This window comes from Prinia subflava, chromosome 7 (genome assembly GCF_021018805.1).
Source record: "Prinia subflava isolate CZ2003 ecotype Zambia chromosome 7, Cam_Psub_1.2, whole genome shotgun sequence".
NCBI classification, from domain to species: Eukaryota; Metazoa; Chordata; class Aves; order Passeriformes; family Cisticolidae; genus Prinia; species Prinia subflava.
This window is the reverse complement of record NC_086253.1, coordinates 24333528-24349219: the sequence shown is the minus strand read 5'-3', so window position 1 is coordinate 24349219 and position 15692 is coordinate 24333528.

The window sequence follows — 15692 nt, the reverse complement described above, 5'->3', positions numbered from 1 at the left end:
TGTAACTCTGATCATACTTCCTGTTTGTCTTTCTGCCTGTTTCAGTTCTGCTGTATTTTTTTTACCTGAGTTCAGAAAAGCTTAGTATAAAGATGTGACTATACCAAAGTGGTATGCAGAGGTATAACTACATAAAATTTTTCTCCATCTTTTTCTTAAGACATTCTTCTTCTTTCCTTCTACAGCGTCTAAGGATGAAGATAATGTTTTTGAATCCCATTCAAGATGCCTTAAAGATCTTCTTTCAAAGTTATAATGGTCAAGCTAATTAGGTATGTATCTACATCATTAGGTATGTATAGTTTATCTTCTTTTTCTCTGAGAAAGCTTACTTTGTGTTTATCAATGTGGAATTTCATCTTCCACGTCACTCAGCATCATGAGAAAAATCAATCTTTCATTAATTTAGCGTAATATAATAAAGTGTTGTAACCAGAAGATCAATCTAGATAGCATAAAAGGTCATGGAAAAACTACTTGGCACTTCTAATGAAGCAAAATTAAATATGTTTTCCTAGTTAGTGTCTTTTAAACATCAATGAAATTTTGCGGTGTTAAGGAGATTATCTTTGAAATATCTCCTCAGTTTGTATTTTAATGGAAAAGATAATGTCATCTGAGAGGCTTCATTAGCATCTGCTGCATTTGAAAGTAAAGAAACATCATACAGGATTCCCAAAGGCAGGTTTCCTTGCCGTGGTGGAACCCTTACAGTGGGCTTCAGGACACCTCCCTACATCTATGGCAGCAATGGCAAAAATAAATTAGGGCAGGTCCTTTGACACTTAGGGAAGTTCTTTTTATTTCCATTTTATTTCGAAAATTCTTGCTGTTATGTGTGTTTTCTCTTGTGAAATGGGAGAAACAAGCCATAAATGATTATGCCTTAAATCTAAAAACAATGTGCTAACAATCATATACAAATCAAGCTGGTTAATGTACTCCTAGTTTATTCACAAACATAGAGGAAGATTAAGCAATTATCTTCATAGACACAAAACTGTCATCTCCCACTACAATACTGATGCATTAATGGTATGTTTTGTATATTGACTTTATTACAGATGAGTCACAAATCTGTTATGGATATGCTTATGAGGAGATCTAAGGCTCTTTTTTTTTTTTTCCTTCTGTCCAATAGGAAGAGCCTTCAACATCTCACGCGATCTTCAGTAGTTCAAAAATTCAGGCTCTGGTAACCTTAAATAAAGTGCTCAGTATTTGTCTGCAAAATCCAGTCTGCCTGTAAAATTAGTCCTCAACACTGCTGTCACTCCATGGATGAGAAAAACCTGAGAAACATGAAAAAACAATGTTCAATGATTAGTCATTTCACTCTTTTATTTCTCCTTTAGGAAGATTTTATTTTTCTTAACCTCATATTTTGCAGGTTAAGAAAAAGATACTGTTCTGAAAAAATATACATGGTATTGAGATTCCCCAGGCTTAGCCTGCAACTCTGCTAACTGAGCCAGCAGGCAGGTGCTGAGCATTGAAAGCTAGTGAAAAAAAAATCTGAATACATTTTCTGTCAAGAATATCAGGGCTTAAAATAAAAGCAGGATGTCCCTTCATGCAGAAGTTGTAATTTCTGCATTTTATGTCATAAAATCCAAGGTCAAATTCATCAGAGCAGTGAAGGATCATGTAGTTTACATTTTAAACTAAAACCTAATATTTTACTTAATAGTATGATGCAGAAAGACACACTTCTTAATCAATCCATTATGATGACAAAAATCTGAATTATTTAAGCAAATATTCATAATAGGAACAGTTTTAAAGTATGTTTTGATGATAAAATCTAGGATAAAACAGAAACAGAGTTCCAGCCACAAAGAACAGAAGAGAAAAGATGGGCTGGGTCAGCAAAAGCTGCTTGCTCCACAACTTCTGTTCACAGAAGTATATTGTATGTTGTTGACATGAAAAATCTTGTTTAGAAAGTGTGCAAAGGCAGTAGAGACCCAAGCCCTGCTCTGTGTAATCAAGCTGCTGAAAGCAACACTGAAAGGAATGACAGAAAACTCCCAAATCCTTTGTAGTGCCTGTGATTTCAGAAAGAGGTTTTACTGTTGGACTCATTTGAGTAATAGGTAAGAAGCAGCAATAATAAGGATTAAGTACATCAGCAAAGCTAGCGTCTCATAACAGCCAGATCTCTTCTGTTGCACCCAAAAAGTAGTGACTGGAAATATTAAGTGCAAAATAAAAAATCCATATCAAATATATAAAAATCTTTAACAAAGCACCTTCGAAGAAAATTTCATACAACTTTATAATTCCATTTTTAAAAAATGTGCTTTTCAAAACACAAATTAATGTTCATGAAGAAATATGCTAATCAAGAGTGAAAACTTTGACAATATAACAAGTTCAGAATTCTGAGATGAATGAAGGCTTCCAAAAATAGCGGAGGTCTTAGAAAATAAAAAAATGAATTGGAACCTTTAAAGTATTTCTTCCTGGTACTCATTTTAGTGCTTTCCAATTGTTGTTATTTGATTTTAAAAAATACTGGTGATGCAAATTTAAAATCACAGCCATTGCAAAATCTGTTATGAAGATTTGCAACATATGTTGAATGACATTTTGAGCAATCATTTGTCAGATGTCAATGCAAATTGCATCAAAATGCCACAAGAAAGGTTTAAAACAACTTTTTCAATCAAGCTCTGAGAAATACTGAGTTTATATACTTATCCATCTTCTGATTTTGCTTATAAAATTTCCTCTATTGTTCTTAACATTATAGTGTTGAGAATATTTGGATAGTTTGTTAAACATGTTTGATGCTTGCCATGTGGTATTCATTTTCAATCCTGTTCTGCCAAAGTGTGTGATTTTGTGTACATACTTGTGGGTTTATATCCATTACTTAGATACAGCTGCACAGATGTTTTTCTAAAACGGAGATTTATAAAGATGCTCTCTTCTGGCAGAAGGTTTTTCTTCCCTCTTAAGGAGTGCCACAAGTATGGGCTTCTCATCAAATATTTCTCTTTGCCATTAGCCTAATGATGGAGATCCTATAAGAAAAAATTAAATGTCCAGAAAACAACTACACACTCTGTTTGCTAAGGAAATGAGGCATAGATTACTTGGGAAGCACCTTGGATCCAGAGAAAGAGATTTTAGATAAGGTCCCAGGAGGATTCCAATTACTTTCTCTCCTCCTCTTCTATTCCCCTGACACACGATGTTCCAGGATGTGAGGCAGGCATTGAGGTGAAAACTGCACAGATGCAGGACTTCCCATTCCTCTTTGCTGCTTGAAGTCTCAAGAAATATGGGCTTCTGTTTCTTGCTGGAAACGCATGATGAAAAGCATGATGGCACTTGGCACTATACAGCTGCTATATCTTGGGAGATGGCTTCTGCAGGCTCTGCCACTCAGCAACCCTCCCCTTCTCCTCCACACAGCCCCAGTGTCCAGGGATTTCAAGGACTGCACTCACTATCAGCTCCAAGGCCTACAAAGCATTTTCTCATCAGGAAAAATACAATCTGAGGTTTTTTCACATTTTATTTAAAGTGATTTAGGTGTTCTAATAAAAAAAAAATCCAACTGCGTTGTAAGAGCGTCACTGAGAGCAGGAATGTACCAGTCAAATCTCCACAGTCAGTGGCTGCTTCTCCTGCACTTTCCCTCTGCTGTTTCCATATGGAAAGAGGTATTCCATTTTCAGGTTTAGTCTCTATGCTAGCCTGGTCCAGGAGTAGAAGCTTATCCATGGTGCCTGCTGGCTTGTAAGCCTCTTTTAAGAGCCCCAGAGGCAGAACATCACTGAGTGGTCTGAGGTAGTTTCTCCAGAAACCAATGGTTTCAAATAAAATGGAACACTTAGCACAGACCACTGTGTGCATATTTTTTCCAAGGTGTTGTAAATGGGTTTTGTTCATGCTGTCTGAACTAACCCGAGGTTCTGAGGAAGTGTTTAGTGTGAACCAGAGGAAGCCTACTGGTGCTGACTTTCAGAACGGAGAGTTTGCAGAGGTCATTACCACTCCAGCACTGGGGCAGGCAGCAAGGTCAGAGCTCACCCTCTCACTGTAACCATTTGTTTCACTGCTTGTAGGAGAAATGCAGTTTACAAAGTACAGTGACAGCTCTTTCAACATATGCCTATCAGTTAAGAAGCATCGTTTTCTTCCATTTTCTTTCCGATATTTCTTTGCATTGTCTATTCGTGTATTCATCCTACATTGACTGCATATCTCTCCACGTTTCTACGGGGAGGCTTCCCATCTTTTTTTTTCCCGTTGCTTTTATTTCCTCCACCCTCTTTCAGTCTATTTCTTACTCAGCTTCAAATGTCCATTAGTCTCCCACACAGTCAGATTTGAGTAAGTTACACTTTTTCCAATATTGCGTATGACAAGCTTTTGCTCAGAATCACAAGAATGGTTGTAACCTCAGTCCAGTAAAAAGTTATTGACTGTCAATGAGGTCAGACGAGAAGCCATTAGAAGGGCAGTTATATGTTATTCAAATTTTTGTTGCATAAACCTATTGACCTTTTAATAGCAGAGTCAATTACAGAGGAAAAAGCTCACAAGCTCCATTGCCTGCAAGAGCTGGAAACTTCTCAGAAGCTCTCAGGTGCCCACCCCACACTGCAGCCAGCAGAAGTTTGTTTGCATCCCACTGATGCACTGATTCTTACCACAGAAGGTTTGGAAAGGAACCAGACAGCATGTGCACAGATACAACCTCCTCATGAAGAGCATTTAACCATCAGACCCTGTGTGACAAGAGAATCTAGCAAGAGCATTCTGCTGCTGCCGTTGTGCTCTAAGGATAAACCTCATCTGACAGAATGCGTCTTTCTTTTCCTTCTTCCATTGAACAAGAAAGGCAAAAGCTGTGGAAAGCATACAGAAAATAGGTAAACTGGAACATTTGCCATGTTCTGGTCAGACATCCTAGAGAGCTGATGAAGAAACTCTGACAAATTAACTGATGAAGTTATGATGGAAAATAACCAGCCTTGAAAACAGAAAAATGAAAATGTCTCCCAATGTAAATACTAGGACCAGAAATATAAACATTCATTATATTTCTCTAACAAATAATCTCAAAATAATAGAATGGCACTATGTAAATAACTGAAGAATACAGCTTGTGATATTTCCAAAACGTTTTATACAGGGAAATTTTTAGTTTACAGGGTACTACGTCAATGGCAAAAAACTGAAGGTTAAGCTCAACAGATTTGCATGTGAAAATTTCCAGTGCCACCTATTGTCAGAGACAACTTATAGGAATCAGCGTGGTGCTGCATGTCCTCAAATACACTTTTCCTTTGAAAAATGGGGAGAATAAATACCTGTATTTCATGTTTAAAATACTGTTCCAGATTAGAATTAAACTATGGAGAGGCATACACATAAAAGTTTGTTTCTGAAGGGTTTTTTGGTGTATTCCAGAAGAACAAGGAATAAAACCAAATTTGTGGGTTTGATCTCCATGCAGGCCATTCACTTAAGGGTTGGGCTCAGTGATCCTTGTCAGCTTCTTCCAGCACAGAACATTCTCTTGAAAGTCACAGAACTGGGGCAGCATGGAGAGAAGTGAAATAGCAGAAAGGGTCTGGCAAAGCATGGGGACTTTCTAAAGCAGCTGTGCCCCAGACTGACTGTTAGGGATCGTCTGTATCCTAGAGGGTGGGGTAAAAGGAGACACAAAAAAAAGTTTGTTTTGAAAACAGTGACAGTGTTTTCATAAAATTACTTTTTAAGTCTCTATCTTACTAATTTCCAGTTCAGGTTTTAATTAACTTTGATAAAATTCTCCATGGAAAATGCAATAAACACCACAATTGTGGTGGTGAAGTCAGAAAGGTTTTGCAGATATCTCAATCGGAAAATTCTATTTTTTAAGTAAACCAGGAGTAAATATAGTCAAATCTAAGTATCATACAATTTAACTGCACTTCAAAACTTGTTTCTAATAGTTATTAACTGAAGAACTCAGTTAACTGGGAGAAAATGTGCTGAAATTGAATACACAAAGACAAGTACCATACAGTATATTTTAAGACCTATGAGAAGAAAATCTTGCTCTGTAGTTAGGAAACCAATCCTTTTTGTAACAGGGAAAGTTAGTGCAAGAAAAACTTCAAAAAATAATAGATCTCAGATCACTTCGATGATTATCAGAATACAAAAGCTTTTCAACAGCATTAATGAGTTCAGTTTTCATTACAGACTCCTTAAGTCCTACCATTGGCAGAAGCAACTAACATGTATTAATGAATGTTTTCATGATTATTCATTTTATATGTAAAATAAAATAGCTAGGAAAGCAAATATCTTTAAAACAGATTTCTCAAAATGTAGGCTTTAATATCAATCTCATCAGTTATGTGTGCTTTCTCTGCATTTAAGATTTTTTGAAGGCTGAAAGGCATTTAATTACAGCCCTGAGGTTAATATGAATACACATTCTTTTCCAAATTGGATTTTAATAAGTATCAAATTAGAAATATATTTATTATTTTTCTAGTTTTTCATTAGTTTCCAGATCCAACCTAAAGGAAACATAATGAGAAAGTCCAGCGTTTTTGAAACCTGAAGAATAAAGATGAAAGATGAATGATAAAGGGTTGATATGCTCTATTTCATCTATGGCAATAATTTGTAGGTAGTGAACATATACATAGAAAATCCACCTCCATTGATAATCTGTGTGCTCTTTCATTCTTAAATAAATTCTGAAGGCCATGGGAAGTTGCTATGACTGTACATTTATCTGAGATGCACAGGTATTGAGTAACCACGCAGCAGCCTCATAAGCCATATAGATACAGCAGTCTCAAGGTATTAACAAAGGATTAATGCCTCTGTATGTGTGCTATACCCTATTTCTCACAACATCCTCAGAGATTTTCAAGACTTTGGTACTAATACTTGTTATTTGTGGATGCTAAAATGCAAAAATAATTATTCATTTGTTTTCTATGACTTAATTCTTGTAAAAAGTAATAAAAGGAAGGTCTGGTTGCAATCTTTGATGCTCATCTTACTTCAATACCATCAAAGCAGCAAGATGAAGAAAGCTAGACATTGCTATATGAAAAACATAACTTGTAGGGATAACAGTAAGTATTGCTACATTTATCCTGAGAACTGCTTAAACATATTTGCAATCATGAAAATTTATGGGTTTTTTTAAAGTCTGCTTGCCCAGGAACATAAGAACTACTTCTACTGTTACAATAAACCATATTATAAAGTATTTTTCACCATCTGCTGGAGAAACACCTTGAAGTATGCTGTGGCTCATATCAACACTGCCATCAACAAAAATAATTATTCCTGAAGCACTCCCAAGTTCAAATGAAACTGTAGATCTTTCAAGATGACAATTAAACCTCGTAGGGAAAAAAAAAATTTAATTCAATAGACCAATGCTTTGCACAGAGTATTTGGAAAGAGAAAGGAGAGAAACAATAGGGGTAAGGAGGCTGCTGCTGTTCTGGCCATAGCTGTGGGCTTTGCAGTGATGATCTCAGCTTCTGACTACCCAATATATCAGAGCTGTAGACTCCAAATTAAACTGTTTTCACTCATTTGAAAAAGAAGAAATTAACAAAACTAATGTAAAATGTTCATTTGCTCTGGAAAAAAATTATATATGGGCTAATCCAGATATTATTCTTAATGTCTTTGCATTTCTAGATGGCACATATCTGTCCTTCAATACCTCTGTTTTGTTTTTTTCTATGATCTGACATGGACACATCTTTATGAATCTCTCATCATGCAGAGGTGCAAACGGCAGACCTGAATAAAGTCTCAAAGGCATTGGTAGTGCTATGTGAGAGTAGAGCTCCACCTGACCCTCAGCATTCAGCTGGGAGCAAGGCTCCAGACTCAGCTCCTTCTGAACATTCTGCCTTAGACCTGTGCTTTGCTGGGATGCCTGGTTTATTTTCCACTGCCATTTTACAAGCCAAACTGGGCATTGGTAGGTCACTGCCTATCTATGATCTCCTGCTCTTTAGTCCTTTCTTTAAGCTTTTGATTTTTATCCATGATTTTTCACAGTGTTTTTTTTTCCTCTAAGTAATCACAAAGTTCTGGATTAATTGTGGACTTTAGGGATTGAGAAGTCCATACATCATAAGGACCTGTATTTTTCACTATTCTGATTGCAAAAAATTTTCCAAAGGTTCACATAACATGTACACATACAAAGATCAAAATATTGAACTACAACGTTCAGTGAAGACAGCTTGTAATACAGAACATGATCTAGTAATATTTCACTGACTCTAGTATTATGTTTAAAAAATCTGATGAATACAATAATTTACAGGCAGCAAAACTTACAGTTTTTCTTCTGCTACTTACATATCATAGACACATTGATAATTTTTATTTCAATTATTTTATAAATGTTAAAAAATCTTTTTGGGAAAATTTCCTGGCATTTTATGTGATTTGGAAAGCTTGCAGTCCCACCTGCATCTTATCATTACTTTGGCACTGAATTTGTTTTTGACCTTTCCAGATCTAGATAATGCTGCCAGGCCATCAGCCAAGAATGACATTGGACTGAGATAAGCTGCTATTCAAAATTACTGGTGGGTTATGATACATCAAAATTGTTATATAGTTTGTAAAAATAACCTGTAGTGAGAGAGTTTTCAGTAAACAGGAATCACTGTTTGCCAAGGGAAATGTCTGATATGCCATGCCTTACTACATAAGGCTTACGTATTACTGAAAAAGACTATATGGGGAGTGCTTCTCTAGGCATTGAAAGAATGATCAGGGATTCTTGTCCATGAATGAAAAGAAGCCAAAAAGAGACAATGATGACTCATATTACAGCAGATAGACTATCTTGATGGGAACTCCTTTAAATGGATTTTTTAATGATTATTAAAGGAAAACTCAAGCTGAGACTTGACAACCTACCAATATGAATAATTCAAATTAAGTTTTGGCTTAAAAAATCCTGTATCATTGGACAGAGCCAGAGCACAAATCTAGAAGATAAGTTGCAAAATAGGAAATTTTGCAGAGCCAGAAGAGCAGGAAACCAAGCTTTTACTCAATATGATCAAAGTTCATTTCAATTACAAAAGAGTAAAGTGGTGGGATCAATGCACACAGCATGGCCAACAAAGAGAAGCTAAAAAACATTACTCTGAGGGAACCAGGGTGGTTTACAGTGGAGTAGAGAAGGCTCAGGAGGACCTATCACTCTCTACAACTTCCTGAAAGAACATTAGCCAGGTGTGTGGGTTGGTCTCTTCTCCCAAGGAACAAGAAATGATACTAGAGGAAATGGCCTCAGGATTCAGCAGGAGAGGTTTAGGTTGGATATTAGGAAAAATTTTTTCATCAAAGCAGTTATCAATCATTGTGACAGCTGCTCAGGAAAGCAGTTGAGTCACCATCTCTGGAAGTATTTAAAAGACATCTAGATGTGACACTTAGAGACGTTCTTTAGCGGTCAACTTAGAAATGTTAGATTAATGATTGGAGTCAATGGCCTTGAATGTCTTTTCGCAGCCTGAAAGATTCTATGATGTTGCATTTTTCTGGTATAAAGTATATGGTTAAGTACCCTCTTATACTTACCCAATCAACTGCAACCCTGTCAAACCTGTATCTTTCAGGAAGAATTCTCCCTGGTCTTGAATTCATTTTGCTATCAGTGAGGTTTTAAATCAAATTTAATACTTTAAGATGATGGTTGAACATATTTGCAAAAAAAGGAAAAAAATTGTAAAGGACTTCAAACTTGGTAATTCTGGGTTAGTTCTAAATAAGAACAGGAATCCAAACTTGCACAGTCTATAGAAAGACAAAAAAAAAAAATCCCTGTTTATATTTTTAGCCAGTCCTGGTCTTTATTTATTAAATTTTCACCACAAATTTATTTAGTTAAAGGAGAATTCCAAGAACTTGCATTACAAATAATTTTAGTTTAGGGAATTGCTTTTCTCAACCCCAGCCGTGCTTTAGGTTCCAATGTGCAGATACTCTATTTGCTCAGCATGTTTTTTACCATGGTAATGTCAAGTGCCAAAAGCAGAACAGCAGCAGTCCTCCTCATGGTGTTACATCTGCAAATGCTTAAAGAACAGTGCAGCTTGCACATTTCAATACATTTTTAATTATATTTGGCAGAAAAAAGAAAGCATGACCTGGCTTAAAATGTATCTCAGTCAGATCCCTGGTATTTTAGCATGAAGCTGCCTCAATGGAATACAAAACCTGTCTAATTGTTTTAGAGAATTCACATTAAGATTAAGCTTTTTAACTGTTCTCATTCCTAATGTTTCTCACAGTATCTTGTAGATACTGTGGTCTATTTTTTTTTTTATTATTTTATTTTACCTAAGGACTTTTTCAGTCATGTCTTCTGAAGTATCCACTTGTAATGAGAATGCTGCACGTTGTTTATCAGTGAAGATGATTGTGACAGTCAGGGAAAGTTATGCTATCGTCCATGACAACCTATTATGACTGAGATGGCTCTTACCAGTAGTGTGCTGATTTTATCAATGTTTTTTTCATTAGCTGAACTCCTCCTTTCCCTCCTACCTTTGGCTCAGTCTCCACTCACCACTGGTAGTAGAATTATTCACAGAATGTCAGCAAGAGCTTTTCAGGAAAAGGTATCAAAAATAATTTCTCTCACTTGTGTGAATGATTTTGGCTACAGAATAAAGCAGAGGATTGCACCTCTGTCCTGAGGAACTGACTTCTGCTGTAAAAAACTCCTCTTCCAGAAGCCCAAAGCCTGAAGCCCAGAAGCCAGATATTATTCACAGCATTTGTCCCATACAAATACTCTCAATGCCCTGGAGCAGAGAAGCTCACTTACTGCCTGGAGATGTTTTCTCCAGAATTTTTCCCACTTCCAATTTTTCCAGAAATTAGGCTCAATCTGCTTTTTAAGCTTTCATCAGCATCTGTTCTTTCACACAGTAGTATCAATTAAGAGTATTGTAATACATATCCAGCTCACATTACTACAATGTTGTGGTCACCAAAGCACCCATGGGCCCATCTGGGCAGTGGTTGAGATACAGAAAATCTGAATTACAACATCCCCTTTAGACTTTTAATTAGTTTTGCATATATTTCATCATTCTTTTACTGATTGTCTTCTTTTATTTCATATCTGTGAGGCACATTTGGAGCTAAATAATTATTCATATGCTAGTTATTTGATAAGCCTTATTGGGAGGTCTCTAGATCCTAATTCATAGAATGCCATATCATTGACTTTTCTGTAGATTTCCACTCAGTGTACTGTAATGAACCACAACACATCCTACTTATTATTTGTCATCACTCATGGTTAAAAATCCCTACTACCTGCTTGGCACTGCTACAGAAATGAGACTTTTCATGTAGATCCCACAGCCTACATCTAAGAATATTTCCCCCTGCTTCCTTCAAAACTCCTTCCTGCCATTAAATGTTCCTCAAATTAGACAAATTACCATTCCTTATCTTTCATTATAAACTGTTATTCAACTTCCTTTTGGTTGTCTTCTAGAAAGCTGAAACATCATGACAAACCAACCTAACAAAAGGTAAATATATTCAAAGTGTATATTTTTAATAATTCAGATAAAAATGTTTTGGCTATGTTGTCTCATGTTTGCTCTTTCCATATGTATCTATTTTGCTGCATTTATAGACAATATTTATAATCCTTATGAGCTTTTTTGGTAGGCTAAAGAGCAGGCTTTTTTTAGTCCTCTGTCACACAGAAAGCTCTCCAGCCTTTTCCCATCAATCTTGAACTCCCTGCTTAATTCTGTATTTCATCAAAATAGGAGACTAAAATTCTGTCATGAGGTATGCCCAACACATGGCCACTGTGTATTAGTGGGCTGTATTCCTTTCTAATTTTCTGTGTCTAGAAAGTACCCACTTTGTCCAAAAGTCCTTTATGTGTGCTTTGCGTACTTGAGATGGCACCACGTCTCTAAGCTCTTACTCTTCTTCTCCAGGCTTTGAGGGATGCAGCTCTTCCTGTGTAACATCATAATCTTTGTTTTAACATTGTTTTTCAACCCAGCATCTCTGGCAACTTTTGTTTTCTTGCTCTTTGGGATCAAATCATTAATACCAATTGCCTGCTTTTCACAGGAAATCAGATTTATTATGCAACCACTGTTCTCTAAATAGAATGCACAGGGTTCTTGATTTTAACAACCTGCAGCCAGCTTTCACAGTTTGTAACAATTTGCAGATAAAAATCAATCAGCTATACTTGACTGGGCTTTATAACTAACCTACTATGCTTAACTAGGCTTGTAAAGTCATTCCATATCCAAAATTCCTGCTGCTTTTATTTACATGTCTCTTTTCCTTTTCTTTTTGTTAGGAATTTGAATACTCGTGAAAGAAAATAATTCCTTAAACCAGAATTATGATCAAAGATAACATTGCATTATGTGTCAAATTTTCAACCTTTATGCCTAAAAAACCCAAACCAAATATAAAAATGCATGTGTTGCCTTTCAGAGAAGGGTACTTCTGAGACTCAAATATTTTGAAAACTGTTACAAAAAGAGAGTTATCAGATGTTATTTTAAACCCCTTTATAATTATCTTCCTGACTTTTTACTAAGTTACTCTATGTACATGGAATTCACCATGTATTCAAAATGTCTGGGCTTGTAGTGGACTTCGTTATAAGAAATATTGTTTAATAGTTTATTTCTGAAATGTGACACAGGAGATTTTAAAAATCTATAAAATCAATGAGATGATTTCTGTGAAAGTGTTATGAGATACACAGCTGAATATAACTTTATAGCAGTCAGTAAGTTTATATAAATCCCATACTACATCAAGGAGAAAAGACATTAATTTAGCATTTTTATGAGAGAAAGGAGTGACAAAGATGCATGGAAGAAAATCCAGAGTGGCCTTAAGTGCAAGGACTGATCATTTTATCAAGCTCCATCAGGAAGAGAGAAACATTGGGGGTGGGGGGAGGAATCATCCTAGTATGTTGTAAAATAAAGTTTGCTTGCTGAGTTTTTACTTTCTTATACACTTTGTGGAGGAAGTCAAAAAAGGTTTTCTTCTTTGAGGTGTCACAAGAGAATGATTATTCTGAGGCCTGCTGTCTCTGAAGTGAATGGATACAGATATATCCGTTTTCTTTCCTCTCTTTCTCTGTAGTTATCTCTAGATCCAAGGGGTAAAACTTGTGCAGAAAGCAAACCAGTTTAAAAGCCAAACTACAGCATAAGTTAATGTACCCTGATGGACATGAATCAAAGTATACAACACTCTGCACAATGAGATTTTTAAAATACTCTTTTTGGAGTAGACTGCTGGGAAATGCTCAGCTGCCTGAACCTTATTTCTCCTGCAGCAGCAATGAGAACTAGGAATTTACTGTTCTCCCCTTCTGGGGTCCTCAGCCAGGTATGCAAGTGGATGGTTCATCTTGCTGGAGCAGCTGAACTCCACATAGCTCCTTTAACACTGTGTGTCTCTGAGAATATAATGTAACTGATCCTTCAGAGGAAACTGTAATCAATAATACTAGATATCTTGGGAGCAATTACTCTTACTTGTCAGTGGAAGTGAGGAGTTAATATCCTAAACAATACTGAAGAAAGGTATCTTCCACTGGGAGTTCTGCAGATAAATTTCACTTTGCACAAAAAAATATTTGCCTGAACCATTTCAAATACATTAATCTTACAGTCTGTGAATGCTTTTCTGTATTTATATTATGGGAAGAGCATGGACTAGCATTCTTTCTATACTTTCTGATTTAATATATATCTTTACCATAATAGATTTTACTGTCTTATAACAAATCTACTCCTCACTCTCTTTAAATTAATTAGTCTGTCTGCTTTCAGTCTTTCATTTTAGGGAAGTTCTTGATCTTCTAGGCTTCAATAATTATAGTTTCTCTTCTCAGGACTTTTTCTATATGTGAGAAGTTTTTAATTGGTCCCTCTCCTATTCAGTGCTTTGCATTTCTCCATGTTAATTGCAGCAGCCATTATCTATTGTAATTAAATAACAGATTTAGAAAGTTGTGGTTTTCTCTGCCCAAATCTTATCAAACCTAAATAATTTCATCCTTATAAAGCCTTACAACAGGACTGTTTCTGTTTGATTGAATCAATGAGAAACTTTAGAGAATTAGAAAGAAGACCATGTAATCAATTACGAGTAGAAAATAATCAGAGGCTAGTAATTTCTGTGTATTCTATTACTGTTAGCGTAGGAAAACATAACCACACGAAGGCGATCATATGCGGTTCTTTATTCAAGCGCGCGGGACACAGGGGTGATGATACACGCAAATCTGATGTCCGAGGAATACAGAGTCGATTTGTGATTTTTATAGTTTAAATTATACACATGTTAACTAACCCCCACCCCTAGATACTGATTATCCTATTCCTTAGTTACTATCTTAAATCATACCTACGCTTCTACCCTGATCCACACTTGATTTTGTTAAAACAATGCTTCTCAATTATCCCCTGAGTTGCAGTCACACTTGATTCGGTCATTACAATAGCATGGAGCTGTTTGCAGAAGCTGACGCTTGTTCCGAGCTAGCTGCGTCAAGTTCCAGTTGTACGTTCTCTACTTTCCTCAACCCACACATACCTCAACTTAACTCTGTGGTTAATTTATACAGAAATTATATTTTTTAACCCTCTACCAACATTACTACTCAAGAGATTTTGATTTAAATGAGAGATAATACAAGCTGTGCTGGTTTTGGCTGGAATGGAGTTAATTTTCTTCAGCATAGATAGTAGGAGGATATACATTGGATTTGTGCTGGAAATAGTATTGATAATGCAGGTATGCTTTTACACTGCTGAGCAGTGCTTACACACAGCCAAGGCTGCCTCTGCTGCTCACCCCATTTCACCACTGATGAGGCTGAGGGCAAAAAATTCATGAGGACACATCTGGGATACCTGATCCCAGCTGAACCAAGAGATACTCCAGCCCATGTGGCATCCTGCTCAGTGTGGAGAGCTGGCTGATGAAGAAGAAAGAGAAGGACTTTCAGGGTGATGGTCTTTGTCTTCCCAAGTCACCATTACACGTGACAGACCATGACAGACAGGCATTCCTGGGGATGGTCGAATACCTGCCTGCCCATAAAAAGTGGCTAATTTATTGCTTGGGTTTTGTTGCTTTTGTGCAAGGATTTTGCTTTACCTATTAAACTGCCCTTATCTCAACCCACAAATTTTAGCCTTCTGAATGTCTCTCCATCTAACCAGCAAGGACTAAGTGTGGGGTTCAGTTGCTGGCTGGAGTAAGAGAACATTTTTTTTTGCTCCTCCTTTGAATCTAGAAGGACACACCTGTTATATTTCATTTCAAGAAACTTTGGTCCTCCAGTTGTTGGTGGAGGGTTAAAAATATAATTTCTGGATTGAGTAATGTGTAGGGGGAGGAAAGTAGAGAACGTACAACTGGAACTTGACGCAGCTAGCTCGGAACAAGCGTCAGCTTCTGCAAACAGCTCCATGCTATTGTAATGACCGAATCAAGTGTGACTGCAACTCAGGGGATAATTGAGAAGCATTGTTTTAACCAAATCAAGTGTGGATCAGGGTAGAAGCGTAGGTATGATTTAAGATAGTAACTAAGGAATAGGATAATCAGTATCTAGGGGTGGGGGTTAGTTAACATGTGTATAATTT